Source organism: Thermobia domestica, chromosome 7 (assembly GCF_964235325.1).
Source record: "Thermobia domestica chromosome 7, izTheDome1.hap1.1, whole genome shotgun sequence".
In the NCBI taxonomy this organism is placed as follows: Eukaryota; Metazoa; Arthropoda; class Insecta; order Zygentoma; family Lepismatidae; genus Thermobia; species Thermobia domestica.
In genome coordinates this window covers 23512039-23530044 of record NC_137460.1, presented here as the reverse complement: position 1 = coordinate 23530044, position 18006 = coordinate 23512039, and the positions used below count along the sequence as shown (strand labels likewise).

The 18006-nt window shown below is 38.5% G+C and overlaps 1 protein-coding gene across 2 annotated transcripts in view; it reads right to left on the bottom strand.

Annotated features, from left to right (window-relative positions):
- Positions 1 to 18006, bottom strand: part of Uck (Uridine-cytidine kinase) — a 144714-nt gene that overhangs the window by 24978 nt on the left and 101730 nt on the right. The gene's annotated exons all lie outside the window — the stretch shown is intronic.

Below are 18006 nucleotides of genomic sequence, written 5' to 3'. Positions count from 1 at the left end.
CCATTAGGAAGACCTAGGCGCAGATGGGAGGACAATATTAAGATGGATCTCGCAGAGATAGGAATACAAAGTAGAAACTGGATGCAATTAGCTAAGGATAGAAGTCAGTGGAGAGCTTTTGTGAACGCGGCACTGAACCTCCGGGTTCCATAGGCCATAGAGTTAGTTAGTTAGTTAGTTTGTTAGTTCGGCTTAATGGTGTGATGATTATTATTATTATCAATATAAATTCACCACAGCATCCACATGACAATTCGACGCATACGTTTCAACAGTAAAGTTTCACCATCCTCAATGCGTGTTGCGTAAGAACTTACGCCATTTGTAGAAATACATATTCTGACTATAGTGATCGCAAGGAGTCGTAAAGCTTGACCTAGATCTACTAATTTCCCCACCGAATAAAACGTAAGAGTGTGTTCGGTCGTCAACTCCTATATGAAATTTTGCCTGGGTTTTCTCTCGCGTTATACGGAAAACGTCACTTGACGGTGTAGTGTGGCTGGATTGTTGCTCAGTTTCGTTTTATTACTTGCGTTTTGTTGGTTTATATTATCGTTGTTATTGTTACCACTCGTGTTAGTTATTTATAGAGTTATCATTCTTTGTCAGTCATTCACCACGTCTTCAAAGTTTGGCAACATTGTTGGTGAACTTCAGCTGCTTGACGTTTTCTCTCAACTGTGCGTTCGGGAGATGGGTCGACGGATCTGCATGTATCGAAATTGAAACAAAATATTTCTGTGTGACTAGTGTAGAGCCCAGGCTTTACCAGCCATTGTAGCCATTATAGTTCCTTCATTATAGAAATGGTGTTCACATAATTTCAGATGTAATTCACAACTCTAGAGCAACAAACAGGGGCAGATCCAGGATGGACTTCTGAAGAGGGGGCAGTGGGTTGTAATACTGCTACTTAGAGTTACTTTTAAGAGCTCCAAACTTTGGAATGGGCTTTATTTATATATTAAATAAGAAAGTTTCCTCTTCTGGGGAGATCGCCCCGATCATTCTCCCATGGATCCGCCCCTGGCAACAGATGGTGAACTCATGAAATCTCTCTCATATGTCAAGCCAGGATTTAATCTTGGATGTTTTCCATGGCACATCAAAATATTGAAAATGAAATGTTTAATGTATTGTATATAAGATATGTGATATAGATGGCACAGATATATGATAGCTATTAGCATCTTAAAAATTTGACTCCTTCAACAATATCATACAACAATATTTTCCTGATTTAAGTCTTAATTATTTCAGGGGCGGCCCGATGAATTGCCCCAGAGCTAAGATTTTCCCCCAGGGCTGAATTTTCTATTCGAGCTCACAAGGGAGGATCACGAAGTGGCTCCGCTGATATCCGAACGAGACAATTGTGTGCGCATTTGATATGTTATAACTAGATGAATCCCAAAGTTATATGTGCCATCGTGCGGGATATCGTGAGTTACAACATATTTTGTAATGTTAAAGGTACAAAGCTGGCAAAAGAGTTTGAACCGGATCGTTTGTTCGGAAACGGTTGAGTAAATGGGAAACTCGGCGAACACGTATGCCACCATTTTCAAGGACACACATATTGGGATAAAAAAGTTTGCCCGAGGGTCCCCCGCAGGGTTCAACTCAAAAGTTTCAAATGGCAAGGGGCTTAAGTAGCATATCGTTTAGAAGCTGTTATAAAATGAAAGAAAATGGGGCAAGTCTCGAATCTCTACAACAACCCTGTGCAAAAATGGCAGCGGGTCAAATTATAAACAAAAATTTAATTGAAAAGTCTATGGCCATCTCTATAAATCGGAAACGGTGAGATAAATGTGAAAACAGGAAAAGACGTGTGGCATTATTTTTAAAGTACAACGATAAATCTCTATTTTTCTCTATTATGTATTTAGAAACAATAGGAGGACTAAAGAACAACTGAATTTCGATTCACTTTAACTATTATTTCATTCCGCAACAACACATATTTGTTTTGTTTCTAATGCACGTTCGTCACGGTTCTCTCGATATCATTTACGTGAATATAACGAATATGCAATGAACACAACTCTGACTTTCTATTCATAGTGCTAAACAAAAGCTGAATACCTGCGGCTATTTTTCTAATTTTTGTCATACGTAATTCATACATAAAGGATTTACTGCACCAATCAGGTTGGAGCTCTATTGTAATGTATTCGTGACGGTTACATTTGTATGCCATTCATTGGTTTGATCCCAATATTTCAAGCAATACCAAATATATATATATATCATTTACAAGATTGGCGAGCAGTACCAAACCACGTGTAAGTCATTTCAGTAGATCGAGCTGCATCAAACTTTGTTGGTTTGGTCACAATATTAACTCAAGCTGTCGCTTTTTTGAACATTTCGCATCTTTTCGTCATCTACTAATCAATATTCATGCCAAATTTTTAGTTGTCTTAGCTTCAGCACTTTGATATGCCTATCCTTTCGCCATAGGTTTTAAGCGGCCATTTTGGATTGAAGGTGGCCATAAATTTTCAATTAAGCTTTTGTTTACATTTTAACCTGCCGCCATTTTGCACAGGGTTGTCGCAGTGTCGAGACTTGTTCCATTTTCTTTCACTTTATAACAGCTTTCAAACGATGTGCTACTTAAACCTGCCATTTGAAACTTTTGAATTGGACCCCGTCTGGGACCCTGGGTTTTTTTTTTCTTTTTTTACCCCAAAAAGTGTGTACTTGAAAATGATGGGATACATGTTCGCCGAGTTTTCCATTTACCCAACCGTTTCCGAACAAATGACTCGGTTCAAACTATTCTACCAGATAATTTTTTCTAGCTTTTACATTACAGAATATGTTGTAACTCACGATATCCCACCCGGTGGTACGTTTAAGTTTGGGATTCGTCTAGTTATAACATATCAAATGCAAACACAATTGTCTCGTTTGGATCTCAGCGGAGCAACTTCGTGACCCTCCCTTGTCAGTGTTTCTTACCAGTATTGATTTTCACTCCCCGCACAATGGAAATCCCTCCCTCAGGTGAAATCTAAAATCATCACTACCAATGAATATATTGTATTTTACTTAAATGTATAGTTGTGTCAAACATCGATACAATGGTATGATTTTCCTGTTCTTACTGAAACATATCTGCGCTAGGCATAAAAATAAAACTAATCATGAACTAAAGTTACAGACCGTCACAGGTTTCATAAACCAACCGTTGCGTGAGTGGGAAAAAAAAAAAAAAAAACGTGGCAAACAAATTTTCTAAAATATTCTGCATAAAATGTTAGTGCAAGCGCTCAGGGCTGTATCGGCTCACATGAAGAGTGTTGTGGTTGTGAAAAAGACACCTGTGTGAGAATTTTAAAAAAATGTAATCTGAGTCGAAATGAGAACTAGTTAAGTGGAAAATAAGAAATAATAGGTTACAAAGAATTTATTATTACATACTATTCCATGCTCCGACTTTTATGTTCCTTAATTTTATTAGTTATTTGTTTTCAGAGAGGAAGATGATGGCTCAGTGGCAGACCAATCACTTTTGGTACGTGGGGTCCCCGGTTCGATTCCAGCACGCGCTAAGTGGGCTTTAAGGTGAACAAACACTGTATGCGTGGATTATCTCTCCAGCTTTCTCCATTCCACCATTATCATCCATTCAGAATCGCCGTTCTTTTCCTTAGCCTGGGTGCACAACCGTTGGATGTTAACTAAAATTAAAAAAAAAAAACAAAAAAAAACAGTATTTTGTAGGACTTCAGTTTATTAGGATCATGAAGGTGGGACTTACAGGATTGCAATGTTACTCAGTCCGTCCGATCGTTATCCAAATTATGGCTCTTGAATAAAAGCGAATGATTGAAGTTTCTTTTTGCAACAACACATAGCTTGAGCAATTATCTCGGCCGATTTCGTTAATGGAGTCAATTAACATCCTATCGTGTAAATGTGATTTACGTCTGTCTGTTACTCCACACGACAGCTCTTGGACTTTTTTTTTTTTTTTGCAAAGAAAGCCGAGTTTGTTAATGGAGTTAGTTCGCTAACATCTTCACGGGTAACAGATTTCAACGATGGCTATGTACCCATCCCACTCTCTACTATTAAAATAAAGATATTAATTATACACAGAGATGGAGTGTGGGTCTGTGGGTCAACAGGATTGATCCACTGCGACCCACTTACTTAGTGTATTGTAGACAGCATCTTCTGAACACTGGTGAATTTGTCGACTTTTTAGTTTCAAGAGCTCCATTTTTCTTCCTTTCTCATTTGGTTCTGTTTATTTACCTGGGATGAGTATAAAGTGAAAAAAGAACTTCAGGCACTTCTCAGTTGATTTTAACATTCCGTTTAGCAGCGAGGTTATATGACAACGGACCTACTGATTAACGTGGAATTCAAATCAAATGAGTTCCCGCCGGGAATGGAACCCGGGTCTGCTAGGCCAAAGGCGTATTCGCTAACCGCTTAGTCACGAAGGAGCTTTCAGGCACTTTTGGATATTAGGATTTGCAATTGTAATAATAGCAATAGGACTTACTACTTGACTTTCAAGAGAGAGTCTTTTCCATTGGCCTACTTTACCTTGAATTGAGACTTTCAAATTTCATCCTATTTTCCACGGAAAAGTATCTGTCATTGAACAAGGAAATAATTATATATGATAATTAAATTGAAATTCATTGTAATACGGCCCATGACAAACACTTTACCAATTTATATCGTGAAGGTCAGATCCACCGCTATTGTAACAGAACGGCGTTTAAGCGATTGATCGTAGAAATTCAAATTCCGATTAGTGATAATTTCACAGCCTTATTTTATTACAACTGTAAACTCTTTAGTCCGTGAAGAGGAAGACATCGATAATGGGACAGAGTTGATGACAAAGGGTTTTGGTGGATGGTGGGTCATGGGTCAAGTCAGGGGCGGACTGGCAGGGCCGCTAGGCCGCAATCGCGGCCTAGGCCCTCTCGAAAGAAAATTAATGAAAACAATAAAGGAAGAAACAGAAACAGAGAAAAGATAAAACATAGGAAAGCTAAATAATTCGATAGATTACTGATTATTATACTGCCAACACACATTTCTTTTTGAGTTTTACGTCCCACAGTTATGCCGGTTAGGCTAAAGGAGACGGTGATTTTGAGTAATGAATGAAATGGTGGAATGAAGAAAATGGGAGGAAACGGGAGAACCCCGAGAAAACCCACGCACACGGCGTTTGTCCACCACAAAGTTCACTTGGCGGGGGCTGGGATCGAACCCGGGACCCCAAGCACCAGAGATGAATGCTCTACCACTTTGCCACCGCGGCCCCCAACACACATTTCTCTCCCATCCTTCCAATAGTAAGTTAACTTTTTCAATGAGGTACTTTTGTTACTGGATTTGTGGCCAGGCCCATCTTTCACTATAGTCTTTTATGATTGGAAACTGATTTAGTTTGTTCCTGGGGCCTTTCTTTCAATATATTGGGCAGTTGGGGCCCTTCTTTCATTACATTTAGCAGTTGGGACCCTCGGTCCATTTTCATCATGTGGGTAGTCTCATTATATTGGGCAGTTGGGCCTCTCCCATATTAAGCAGTTGAGACCCTGGGTCTTTTTCCATTATGTTTGGCAGTTGGGGCCCTTGGCCCTTTTTTCATTATGTTGGGAAAAACTAAATATAAACAGGAGAACATATGCAAAGAGCTCCAGTAGGTCTCTGTTCTGTATGACACTCTCACAAACTGTTCTGTTTTTTGATTATCCTAAAGAGAATGATGTCCCTGAGTCCGTAAAAGAAGAGGATGATGATTGAGCATCTGAGCCTGCTATGCGAGATGGAGCATCTTTGAATGGGATTCATGGTAAGAGTGATAATAATGCAGCAAACATCTTGTATAAAAAAAAAAAAAAAAAAAATTGTCATGTGCAGGGAAAATTTTATGCCAATTTCTATGTCGGTCTAGTTGTTTTAACAAATTATACATTGTATACAAATAAGCGTTGTCTTTACCATGCACACAAGTGACATGTGAAAGGTGCTTCTCAAAGTAAAAATTTGGTGAAAACAAATCTCAGAGCTAGTTTATCTGAAGACATTTTGGACATGTTTTTATTAATGAGTATGGAAAGAGACATGTTAAATTTAGTGTCGTGGACGAAGTTATTCAGGAAAACTGCAATTCATCATCTGAACTAAAAAGAACTGCAATTCATCATCTGAAGAATTCATCATCTTAACTTTTAAAAATTATTAGTTGTTTAGTGTTTCAGCAGTGTATTCCATTTTCAGTAAAACTGTCATGTTCATTCCACAGTCAAAAGTTATTATTAAACAACTAATAATTGAACTAGTGTTTCAATTTTCAGTAAGCTGTTCTGTTCATTCCACAGTAAAAAGTTATTGGCTATTATGTGTTTAGTGTTTCAGATACTACATGGTAACACAATAATAATTATAAAATATTCTCTCGAAAGTTTATGTTTCTGGAAATCCTGTGCTTTGCTGTTTGATTAAAATTTGCTGTGACATCAAATTTCCAATGACCAATGGTAAATCATAGTTTGGAAAAACTACCAAGTAACAACGAATTTACAATTGTATAACGCGATGGCGCATCGCAGATGTTTATTGTACATTATTTTACAAATTGGTGTTACAGTCAGGAGGTAACCGCGGCCTAGGTCCTAATATTCCCAGTCCGCCCTTGAGTCAAGTTTTCATTCACCCATGCCATCTCTTGATTATACAATGCTAGAAGTTACACGTCGTATCATAGATGGTAGCAAAAATCCTCCAGCGGTTGACATTTATCAGGCGAAACTGACACTTGCGTGATCCTATTTATTGTCTTTGGCAAAGCTTATTATGTTTTAGAGACCATTAAATTCCTCGTAAGGCAGTACAAGAACTTGTAATTTGCCTTGAATATTATTCCATAACCAGTTTTTCCCCTATATAAATTTCAGATAAATGTTCGGTGTTCATAGAAAATTACCGACGACTCGAAATAAAAATGATGGAACAAACATGAGAAAGGAAAATGTCAGGGCCTGTTCAATGGAGCGTTCTTCTTACAGTTCGAATTTTTTAAAATGGCAAGGTATGTCACCTGATACAGAGGTTGTTCAATCTACATTTGGCCAATTTCAACTTAAAAATTTGGAAGAATCCATGGCGCATGTCCGTAAGTGCACGGTGTGTTTCCCTTGGTTCCTAACAACAGCCCGACAGCGTAATTTTCACTGTAATAGGCTTCTCTGAAGAACTGGGAGGGGGAATCTTGGTCCCATTCCCTTTGCACAGCTTTCCAAAGTCCTTCCACAGTTGTCACACGCCGTTTTCCCAAAGCCCGATTCAGCAATCCAAATCCACAATAGTCCATAGAACTTGCATCTGGAGATTTAACAGGTACCTCATTGAAAGGTATCACCTGTATACCACTTGCCTCCTCCATCTCCCTGTAGAATGCGAGGGACGATCGTGAGTATGTGATGAGGCCTTGTCCATGTGAATGCGCACCAGATTGGCGTCATTTCCGTACACTGTTGCAATCTCATGCTCGTAGATCGGCCGCATGATCTGCTCCTGAAAACACTGCGAATTTATTTTGCAGTTCTTCGCTACCCTACGAATCTTCAGTTTACCTCGTAACAGTATCCACTAACGACCATGAACGCTTTGGGAAGGATTCTTTACAGACACGGGCCCACCTTCTGAAGTTCTTGGCGCCTTTCTCTCGGTACATGAACGCTCTCGGTTTGCCGCAGTCGGAAAGGTAAATCCATGCTACATCGAGCGTTACGACGTACATCCACCTTTGTTTTGCCAGATGTCGTTCGTACAGCTTCCGGGCGTTACACTTTCGTTTCTTTTGGTGGGCATCCGTGAGAAGATGGCCGCGAACTTTCATGACTTTTTCCAGCTTGAGTTAATGGTGTAACGTCCGGCTCACAGTCCCCAAAGACACGTCAAGACGATTAGCCATACACCTTTGTGTTGGCGGATTATCTTGCATTGCCATTTTGCGAAGTTTCCTCTGCATGGTGGTGGCGGCCTTGGTGCATTCCCGTTTTTTAGGAAACTTCGTTGGTGATCCAAATGGTGGAGCTTCGTTGCCCTTGTACTTTTTAATATTTTTTATTCCACTTAAACTGATGTTGCAACCATTCTTCTTGCACTGTTTTCTAATGACAGAAACACTAAAGTGGGCGTTATAAAGAGCCGAAACAGCCTCCCCAAAACCGGCTTAGTTTGGGCGGCATTTTGGTCACAGAGCGGAAACCCACACACTTGGAAACAAATTTAACACAACACTCAGAACAATGGTCCTGTTTTGTGCGTTATTGTCGTCCGCGCGGAAAAACAATTCCGTTCCCAGGAAGCCACTGCACAACACTGCAGGATGCCACGAGCCAGGTCGGGTGAGTCCATTCTGCCCGGGAGGGGGGAGGAACGAAATCGGCCAAACGTAGGCTGAACAACCTCTGTATATTACTGAAAAACAGAACTTTTGAAGGAAAAAGCTGTTCGAGTAGGACCGTTTACGACATGGGCACCACTTAACTGAGCTCTTGCACAGGTGCTGTCAAAACGACATAGTGCATGTGAATATACTGCAACAGGAAGGAGATAATCCAGACGATCTTTGGCATTGTGCATTATGGACTTTCAAGGACATTAACTTAGGCAGTTACCACAGGCTAATGTTCAGTGTAAACGTGAATAGTGCGAAGTACAATAGCCACCGCGTGGTACTATGTACACTAAAATAATGGCATTAAACCTTGTTTCCGTGTGTTCCTATCGATAGTTTTCCATTCAAGCAAACTATTCCCATTGCAGCATCATGCTATCTAAAGTTAGATAACCTGAGGTTAGGTTATCTAAGTATAGAGCTGAAAAAGTCAAAATCCAGAATATATTTATTATGATTTGAGAATAAGATTATGAAACCACATATATACTATTTTGTTCGATGACCTGTCATTTTTCCGGCAACAATATAAACCATCGCTAGACAATTTACGTGACTTCTGGTCGAAAAATCTGACAGTTTTCATAGGCCTCTTTTGAAACTAATTGAACACGGTCCAGGGAGTTTTGCAGAGACAGAAACCAACCATAGCCTGACAGTGCCAGATCCAGTGGATACATTCAATCTTTCACGCCAAGTTCTCTCAATTTCTGACGGCTTGATAAAGACGTATGCGATCTGGCGTTGTCAGTGTGACATAGAACATCCTTTCTATTAAACAATCCAGGACGTTTGATACGCTAGGTGCATTCGCGCTAATTGTCGACAGTGTCTATTGTTTTGCGCAGCGGCAGCAGCTCGTAACACGATGCTCTTCCAATTCCACCAAATGCACGGCATAACCAGCTCGTAACACGATGCTCTTCCAATTCCACCAAATGCACAGCATAACCTTCCTGGATGTTAGTATGAGCTTTGCCACAGACTGGAGCTTTGTACGTTTGTTGAAGGTTATCCACTTTTCTTCACTTGTGACAATCCGCGTCAGAAAGAGTTCGTAACGTTTCAGTAGTTTCGCAGATAAAACTTCGATCGAGTAGAAGTTCGTGTCAGATTACATGGTACCCAAACGTAGCGTTTCTTTTTGTAGCCAGCTTCTCCAAACGGCTTAGCAAATGTTTGATGATTAATTTTAGGTTACTGGCAGTATCATGACTGCTTACATCTAACCTTGTTAAGAATTTTCCAGAATATTATCCACTTTTGCTGTGATTGATCAACCACTGCGTGGAGCATCTTGAACATCGAAATCTGCAGAACAAAAACGACTAATCTTTTGCTTTTCATTTTTGATAATGTTTCCTGCCCATAAACAACAAAGTTTCTTACGGTCATGCACAGCATTTGCATCTTTATCAGAATAAAATTGTAAAACAGAGCACAGTTTTGCGGAAAGTGAGCATTTTGCTATTATTTCGGTATCTGTGAACAAAATCTTATGTTGCTGTTTGATGGTATGTTCAGCCAGTCCGGATTTTTCTGGTTGGTTTAGTCTGATGTAACTGTTGTGTTCTTTGCATCTGGCTTCAATGGTTCGTCCTGTTTGTCCAATATATGACTTACCACATTCACATGGAATGCGGTAAACTCCAGGAGTTCGGAGGTCCAGGTCGTCTTTGGTTGGTCGTATTAAGTTTTTTTTTTTATTATTTTTGCTGGAGGTTTGTGTATTGTCCTGATGTTGTACCTGGTAAATAGTCTGCTGAGCTTTCCAGAAGTGTTCCCGGTGTATGAGAGACAGATTGTGTTCTTCCGCTCTTCATTCACAGTTTCTTCTGCACTTTTGTCCTTGTTGTCAGTGTTGTCCTTCGTTCTGGTCCTTTTCAGGGCCATATTTATCTCTCTCGTTGAATATCCATCTGTAGCATGATGCTGCGAAGATGATTAAGTTCCTCTATTAAACAATCCTTGTCGGAGATGGAGAATACTCTATGTGTTAAGGTGTTGAGAACTCCAAGCCGTTGAGCTTTGTGATGGAAACTGTTTGCGTTCAGATATAAATCTGTATGTGTTGGTTTCCTGTATACCCTATGGCCTAGGCTGCCATCCGGTCTTCTGCATATCATGATGTCAAGAAATGGTAGACCAGGGTGTCTACTAAATGTTCATTTTCAAATTCCAGGTTTTATCAAGGTTTTCAAGGTTTATTTTTTGTTTTTTTTTTCCAGGTCTATTCAGTAGACTGACATTTATTGTAACATGTATAAGTTACTACAATTTTATATAGTTCTTAACAAAAACTGGTTATAATTAGAGAATGCATATGGCAAGGGATAGTTTCTTTAAGTGACAAGATGAAAAGAAAAAAACTGAGTGAAATGTAGGGTCTCAAAACATTTCACACAAGAAAATGTTTAATTAAAATATCCCCTACCAGAAGGCCGGTTGAGAAAAATGTGCAGTAGCTTTAAATATCCTAATGTAGGAATACTATACAGGGGTGAACCTTAATTAAACTGACAAACTTCGGGAAATGATTCTTGGCACCCAAACAAGAAAAAAAAATCCTCTTTAACTCTTCTCCAGGGCGCATAGTTTCCGAGCTAAAAGGTGCCGAAAGTGTGGAAAAATGAACTTCCGACGCCTATATTTCCAAAATTATCCAAAGTAGAGAGTGCTGCTTAAAATCTCACAAAGGAAATCATATGTTCAGAACAGATAAGACTTCCCTAAAGAGATATTAAGTTGCACTCTCTACGTTGGATAGGTTTGGAAATATAGGCCTCAGAAGTTCATTTTTCCACACTTTCGGCACTTTGTAGTTCCAAAACTATGTACTGTTTAGAAAAGTTAGAGGAATTTTTTTCTTGTTTCGGGCTCGGGAATCACCTCCCGAAGTTTATCGGTTTAGTTAAGGTTCACCCTGTATAATAGTAAATTTCCGTCAAAAACATTACTTCAAATAAACTAATATTATAGTAGTAGCACGTGAGTGTTGATGAACAATGACAAAAATGGCGGGAAAATAGCTTACTCACTGCTAAATTATGGGATAAAATACCACAAGAGTATTTTACTACAAGCACTCCCCTTTAAAGTACTCTTGTGGTATTTTATGCTAAGTACTGGTAGGACTTAGCGGTGAGTAAGTTATTTTCCCGCCATTTTTGTCAAACTAATATTAGTTTAGAAGAGGAAAATGATCATATATAATACAATTTCTTAACACAAAGTAGTCCATATTGTTAAACGATACTGCACATTCTTCTTGGATGGGGACGGGCCATCAGTTATATTTTATTTAAAAATGTATTGTAACATGAAAGTTTAAAAAACTGAAAATGTTATGGAACCACGCATATTATATGAACAAATATACAAAACAACTTTCACAGTAAAAAGTTTTTGACATTTAACTTCTAGAGTTCAACATCCCTTTTAACTTTTTCGCCTGTTCTTCCAACGCATCTACTTCTGCTTCGGTGTCAGTTAGTATTCTCTTCTTCTTTAATTCCAACTCTTTTATTTTCTTCTTAATATCTTTCTTTTCTCGAGCTGCTCTGTCTTCTTTTTCACCGCGGTCTTTCAGATATTCATTTCTTCTGCTTGATGCATTCCTCACATACTGGATCATACTCTTTGTGATATTCATATTACGTGTGTCATCAGCAACACGCACAGCAACCAACACACTTCTCTGGGCAATCAAGCACTCCTCTTCGAGATTTTCAACAATGCACTCTGTTAATGGAGAAACTCCTTTCCACTGCTGCGTTGCTATGGAAAAGTACACATATCTTATGCACGAATGTTTTAAACGCATTGTATACACCTTCTTTACTTAACAGATCATGGAGAAAAACGTCTAATCTGTCATTTTTGTAACTGAAATTTGAGTTTTCGTGCTGTGTCTTGGTCTGAAGAAAATTTTAAATATTCCAAATTCACCATATCGGGATTTACAGGTGTTATTTGCTCCTTCTCGACAAATGTCTCCAGGGCGAATGTGATACGTGATCCACGAAGGGTTTCGTTGGTCATAGTTTCTGGAGACAAGCAATTTGCGGGTTTTGTTACACTGTATTTTAAAGGACATTTTAGCATAAGTTTTTTACACAGTTCTTGTAAGAATCTTCTGCATTCTTTCTTAAAGTTCAATATATCAACATCCTTCACTCCTTTAAGCGATGTAACCGCAGAAAATCCAACATCAACTAGATTAAGTGGTTTTAAGATGTCCTTATCAAAAACATCTATTGAGGTCAGTTTTTTTGAAGTTTTAGCTACTATTAAGACATCATCTTTCACGAAGCGGCTTAAACTACGAATCAACCTGTTTAGGTCATTCCATAGAAATGGTAGTAATGAACTGTCTGGTACTTAGTGAGGAATTCTTCTAATTCTACAGATACGGACTGAAGGAACCCTAATCTAGCAGGAACAGTACATCAGAGATGTGGGCTTTTACTTTATAGGAATTTGATGTTTCAGGAGGATTTGTTTTCACTGCATCAACATAAACTTTTAAGGCAGGAATCATAGTTATGGCACGGTTGATAACTTTAGAATTCTCCACCCACCTAATAGAACAAAATTTAAGAGGGAAAACTGCTGTTCCAGATGTTGCCAGGAAATCTGCTCTTCTTGAAAGGAAGTCCTTGAATAAATAGTACAATGCTCTCAAAAACTCTGTCACATTTCAACCAGCTTTGGTATGCGCAGTCTTAAAACCCCATTAACAATATGTAAAGAGCACGTTCCTGTCTCCAAATGCTGTGGACCTTCACCATTTTCTTCACTCAGATAGGCCTTCAAATCACTCAGAAATTTCAAATTAACGTTGGGGCATAAAGAGAAACCTGAAGTAACTTACAAAAACCGAGACCCTTGTCCCTGAAGGTATTTATAAATGCACTTAACAAATCCTGGGCAGCAGCATATCCGAGGAATACTGATGTTAAATAACGTGTTAAAACTATTTTCGTCACTGTGCCAGAAACGAACTACTAAGTCCATTTGATTTTTCTGTGAGATAGTGTTTAGGCTTTCGTCGAACGATACTGCAAAAAATTCACAATTTTGTAGTTCACGAAGTAACGTCTGTTGGAAATATGGACCCAATCCAAAAGTGATGACATAACCTATTTTGTCTTTGTATAACTGCATACTTTTTAGCGACTTCACACTCAGGAAACATTAAAGGAATCAAATCCGTTGCACTCGCTTGGCTTCTGGCCGATGCATAACTTGTAACTTAGTGTAATGTCCAGATTACTTCTGCTTTTGTCACTTGATCTTTGATAAGATAACTCTTTATTACACCACTAGTTTTTGCCGGGCTTTCATTTTTTTCCTGAACAACTGGAGTAGATGATGTGCCAGTCACTGAACTGGAAGACGCTGCAGAATATTTTGTACAGGAAGGCTCCTTGTTAACATTGCTTGAGAACTTTACGATCGAACATTGTGCATTAAAAGCTTTAACAGCTATTTGATGTTTCTTTCCTTTTTCATGAGATTTCAATGATCCAGCTCTCCCATATTTGAAATGTCAAAATCAGTTCTGAAGAGTTTACAACCTGCTTTAAATGGATCGTTGTACCTAGTGACTCATTTCCACTGGCCTTTCCACGAGCCCTGGAATTTAGTTTTACTTTTCCTTATTTTAATGGCTGAAAAATAAAATGTTAATTGTTATTGTGTAACAGGATTTATTGCAAGACTAGTAAAATGTTAACTTAAGTACAAAAAGTTATTCCGTTAAGATGTGGGCAATTTTACTTTTTTGCGATGATACACCTTTCAGCCACCGGAAATGGTGTTCACTGCGACATCCGTGGGCTTGGACTCCTGTTAAAAAGCTTCGGCACAGGAGTATAAGTGGAATGTTGTTCCAGACCTGTTTACTACTCTTGCTACAGAAACATGTAAACCAATGTCTTCACAAAGCAGCAAATAAGCTTGATTCATACTATGCAAATAAGCAGCAACTACAGAGAAAGCTTCTAGCCTGTATGCCAGATCCCCTCAGTGTAAGACACAAACTTAATAGATCATGAAATTTAACTTTTTCAATTACCTTGCTCTCATCTCGGGGACTAATTTAGCTCTTTTTGTAGTCACTGTTATTCACAATAACTATGCCAAACAAATAAAATCTTATTCAGTCTCTTCTTGTACCCTCAACATACTTTCCAAAAACATTCACTGCCTGCACTCTGCTCACGTCTGTCTGTCTTTCTCAACTACGTCTCCACTGAATAAGTTATTATTGGCTTTTAATTTATGCTGTGGCATATAGCTTTCTTGCATTTTACAAAAATATACTTATTCCATACCAATTCCAAAAACAATATTTTAAAAACAATTTTAACACTTCCAGGTTCCTCGTCCAATTCCAGGCTATTTCCAGGTTTTCCAGGTCCAAAAGTAAATTCCAGGACGTCCTTCTTGTTCCCTGTAGACGTCCTTCTTGTTCAACTTCCATCGTTAATTTAATATTGGGATGCTGGTTATTGAGGTGCTGCAGGAATTCCTGTAAGGAGTTGCGTCCTCCATGTGGCCAGATGATGAAGGTGTCGTTAACATATCTATAGAAATGTGTGGGTGCAAGTGGTGCTTTCTTTAGTACTTCATGTTCAAAGTGCTCCATATAAAAATTGGCTACTGCAGGTGAGAGTGGAGAACCCATGGCGACGCCGTCTGTTTGTTTATAGTACTGACCACGGTATAGGAAGAAGGTTGAAGTGAGAACATGTTGAAAGAGATCCAATATCTCAGGCCGGAAGTGTTTCCCAAGAAGCAATATTGTGTCCTTGATTGGAACTCTGGTAAACAATGATACCACATCGAAACTAACCATAAGATCATTGGAAGAGATCTTCATCGTCTTCAAGCTTTTTACAAACTATGTTGAGTTTTTCACATGGTGTACAACATTACCCCAACCATACGTGAACAAGTGTGAACACGGTGTTACACAATTGTCTAAATACACGGTGTTACAAATTTCAGATAAGCTACGCTCTGCCCCCAAGTATAAAAAGTTTCTAAGATACTAAGTCATTCCAGTTAGAAATTTGTAGCACACGCTATGGTGGTGGCGTCGGGTATCGATCCCGGTACCTCTCGCAAGCCAAGTAACTAGGGTCAAATTTTCTATTCTTTGGCGAGAGATTCGGAAGAGGAAGAAGATGGTTCTTTAGAAAATCCAGTAAAGGACCACTTCAACGGCAAGGAAGGAAGATTTGTTTTCTGCCATCCAAGAGTCAGGCGTATGACAATACATTTCTGTGGTCGATGCTCAAAGGCCATGTGTGGAGAGCGTCAAGCCAGTATCTGCTGTGAATGTCAGGTCATTTAGATGTACGTATCTTGCAATATCTAGTGCTAAATGCTGCAGCTATTTCTACATATGCCAAAAAGTTAATAGAAGCTGCATATGTTGGTATTCTACTATGTTTAGAACACCTATCATACCTTATACGCAGTTTAACTTCGTCCAGACCTTCCTTTTCTTTATTGAATATACTTATTTCTGTAAGTTTTCACTGTAAATATGATTTTTTTTTTCTTTTTTGTCCGAAGTAGTCCGTCAAACTACGCCTTTGTAATAACACTCGGCACAAACCGCCTTTGTAATCTAGGGTTAACTGGAATGAAGTGAAACTGCTAGGCCACGAGGAAAGTTACTCAGAAAATGGAAAGGAGCAAGATTTATTGAAATAGAGGACGAGACAATTATAAACTGGAATTCTGGACTTAAAACTGATGAACAGTGGAATAAGTTATTAAGAAATCTTAAAGATGAAATAAGTTAATTACACAGGTTTATTTGAGTATTACTATTTATTATTGGACTAGTATTCATATTTAAAAAAGTAAAGCTTATTTTGTTAATTAGATTAGACCTAGTAATTAGAAACGAATATATATTGTGACAACAGAGAGGAGGGGGCGAGGGAAATACTATTTTTTGGTGTGTGATGTAAGGGGATTGATTGTTGTGGTCTACAGTAACCAATCAGGATTCAAAGATATTTTCGCCGTCTCCTATATCAAATCTGTCATTACTTGTATTCATAGTGTTTGATGGAGCCAAGGTGGATAGTTGGCACATTTACTTTATATATATATATATATATATATACAATAAACGTATTGTTTTGCTCAGCAAGTAGGTTAAATCAAACATTTTGTTTCGTTTTTGAAGTTCTTTGTAGATCTATGTTCTACGCGAGTTAACAACAATCTTTCGCAATTCATGCAAATGGCGAAAATAAGCTTTTATAATTTCTTCGGTATCAGTCATGATAAAAGTTTTGTACTGAGTTGTATTATACATATCCAGGCAATCACGAAACTTTTCATGACTTACTTATATTGTTACTACCAGTATTTGTTTTTACATTTATTCACCTTTTCTACTGGTTACCACCTTTGTTACTTCTACACCGATTTCCTTACACGATGTTACGTCATTCACATTTATTTGCATTAACCACGATAAATATACTATCAGATCTACATAGGCAGTGGGAACAAGTAGTTGGTTCAGACCAGACCACTCATTATTGTTTGTTGCCATCTTCAATTTTCCAATGCTTCCTAAGCAAGATTATATAATTAATATACAAAGTTTTCGTCTTGTTTCAGACTGTTATTAATTCTGGTAACTTTCAGCATACTCACGCCTTTCTTATGACTTTCAACTGAATTACGTATAACTTTGGAACTGACGTTAACGTTCAGGACAGAAAGAGAAATCAAAAAGAAACAGAGGAAAGGTATATAGTGGAATGTTAGCAGTGCACGAGTGGCATATCTGCAGTGTCTTTTTTTTCATTTTGTTGTTTAACGAAGTTTAGCGTTCCGTTTCAGCATCAAGACCGTACGAGACGTGGGCGCATAGATTTGAATGCGAACCTCCGTAATCTGTTCAAATGCTCTTCAGTGGAATTTAACTGGGGACTTCATACATCAAGCCGCCACCAGACCAGCAAACAGGCCCTTTACCTTCCCATTCTTTTATTGGTTAACCAGCTCACTATTAGACTAATGTACAATAATCCTCTCTTCTTTGAAAGTTAACTGGTTATATTTGTTGTTGGAGAAAGCGGGAACCAGGTAAACATTTTTGGATTTCTTTATTCATATCAACCAGAATTGTGAGTAGCCCGTAAATAATAATAAAAATCCCGTTGGGTAATAATCCCATTGTAAACTAAATTCCCCTGAGATGAAACTCCAGCCTGTAATTCTGAGTTGGAGAATAAATGGTTAGCACACTGATGGGCACATTGTCGATTTTTTTTTTTCCTTGATGAAAGTGATGTTAGCTCCTCAAATTTCCTCATAACACTAGGAAATGAACGCCGCATTGCCAAAACAATTAGTTTTCCCCAACGGTCGCCCCGTCCAGTACTGGTCAGACACTTGGCTTCGGTAATCTTACAACAATCACTATATTACTGCGCCTACGAAGTTGACGGAGTTAAACGTGAAATCCAAAGCTAATGAATTGACACCAGAAATCTAACCTGGGTGTCTCG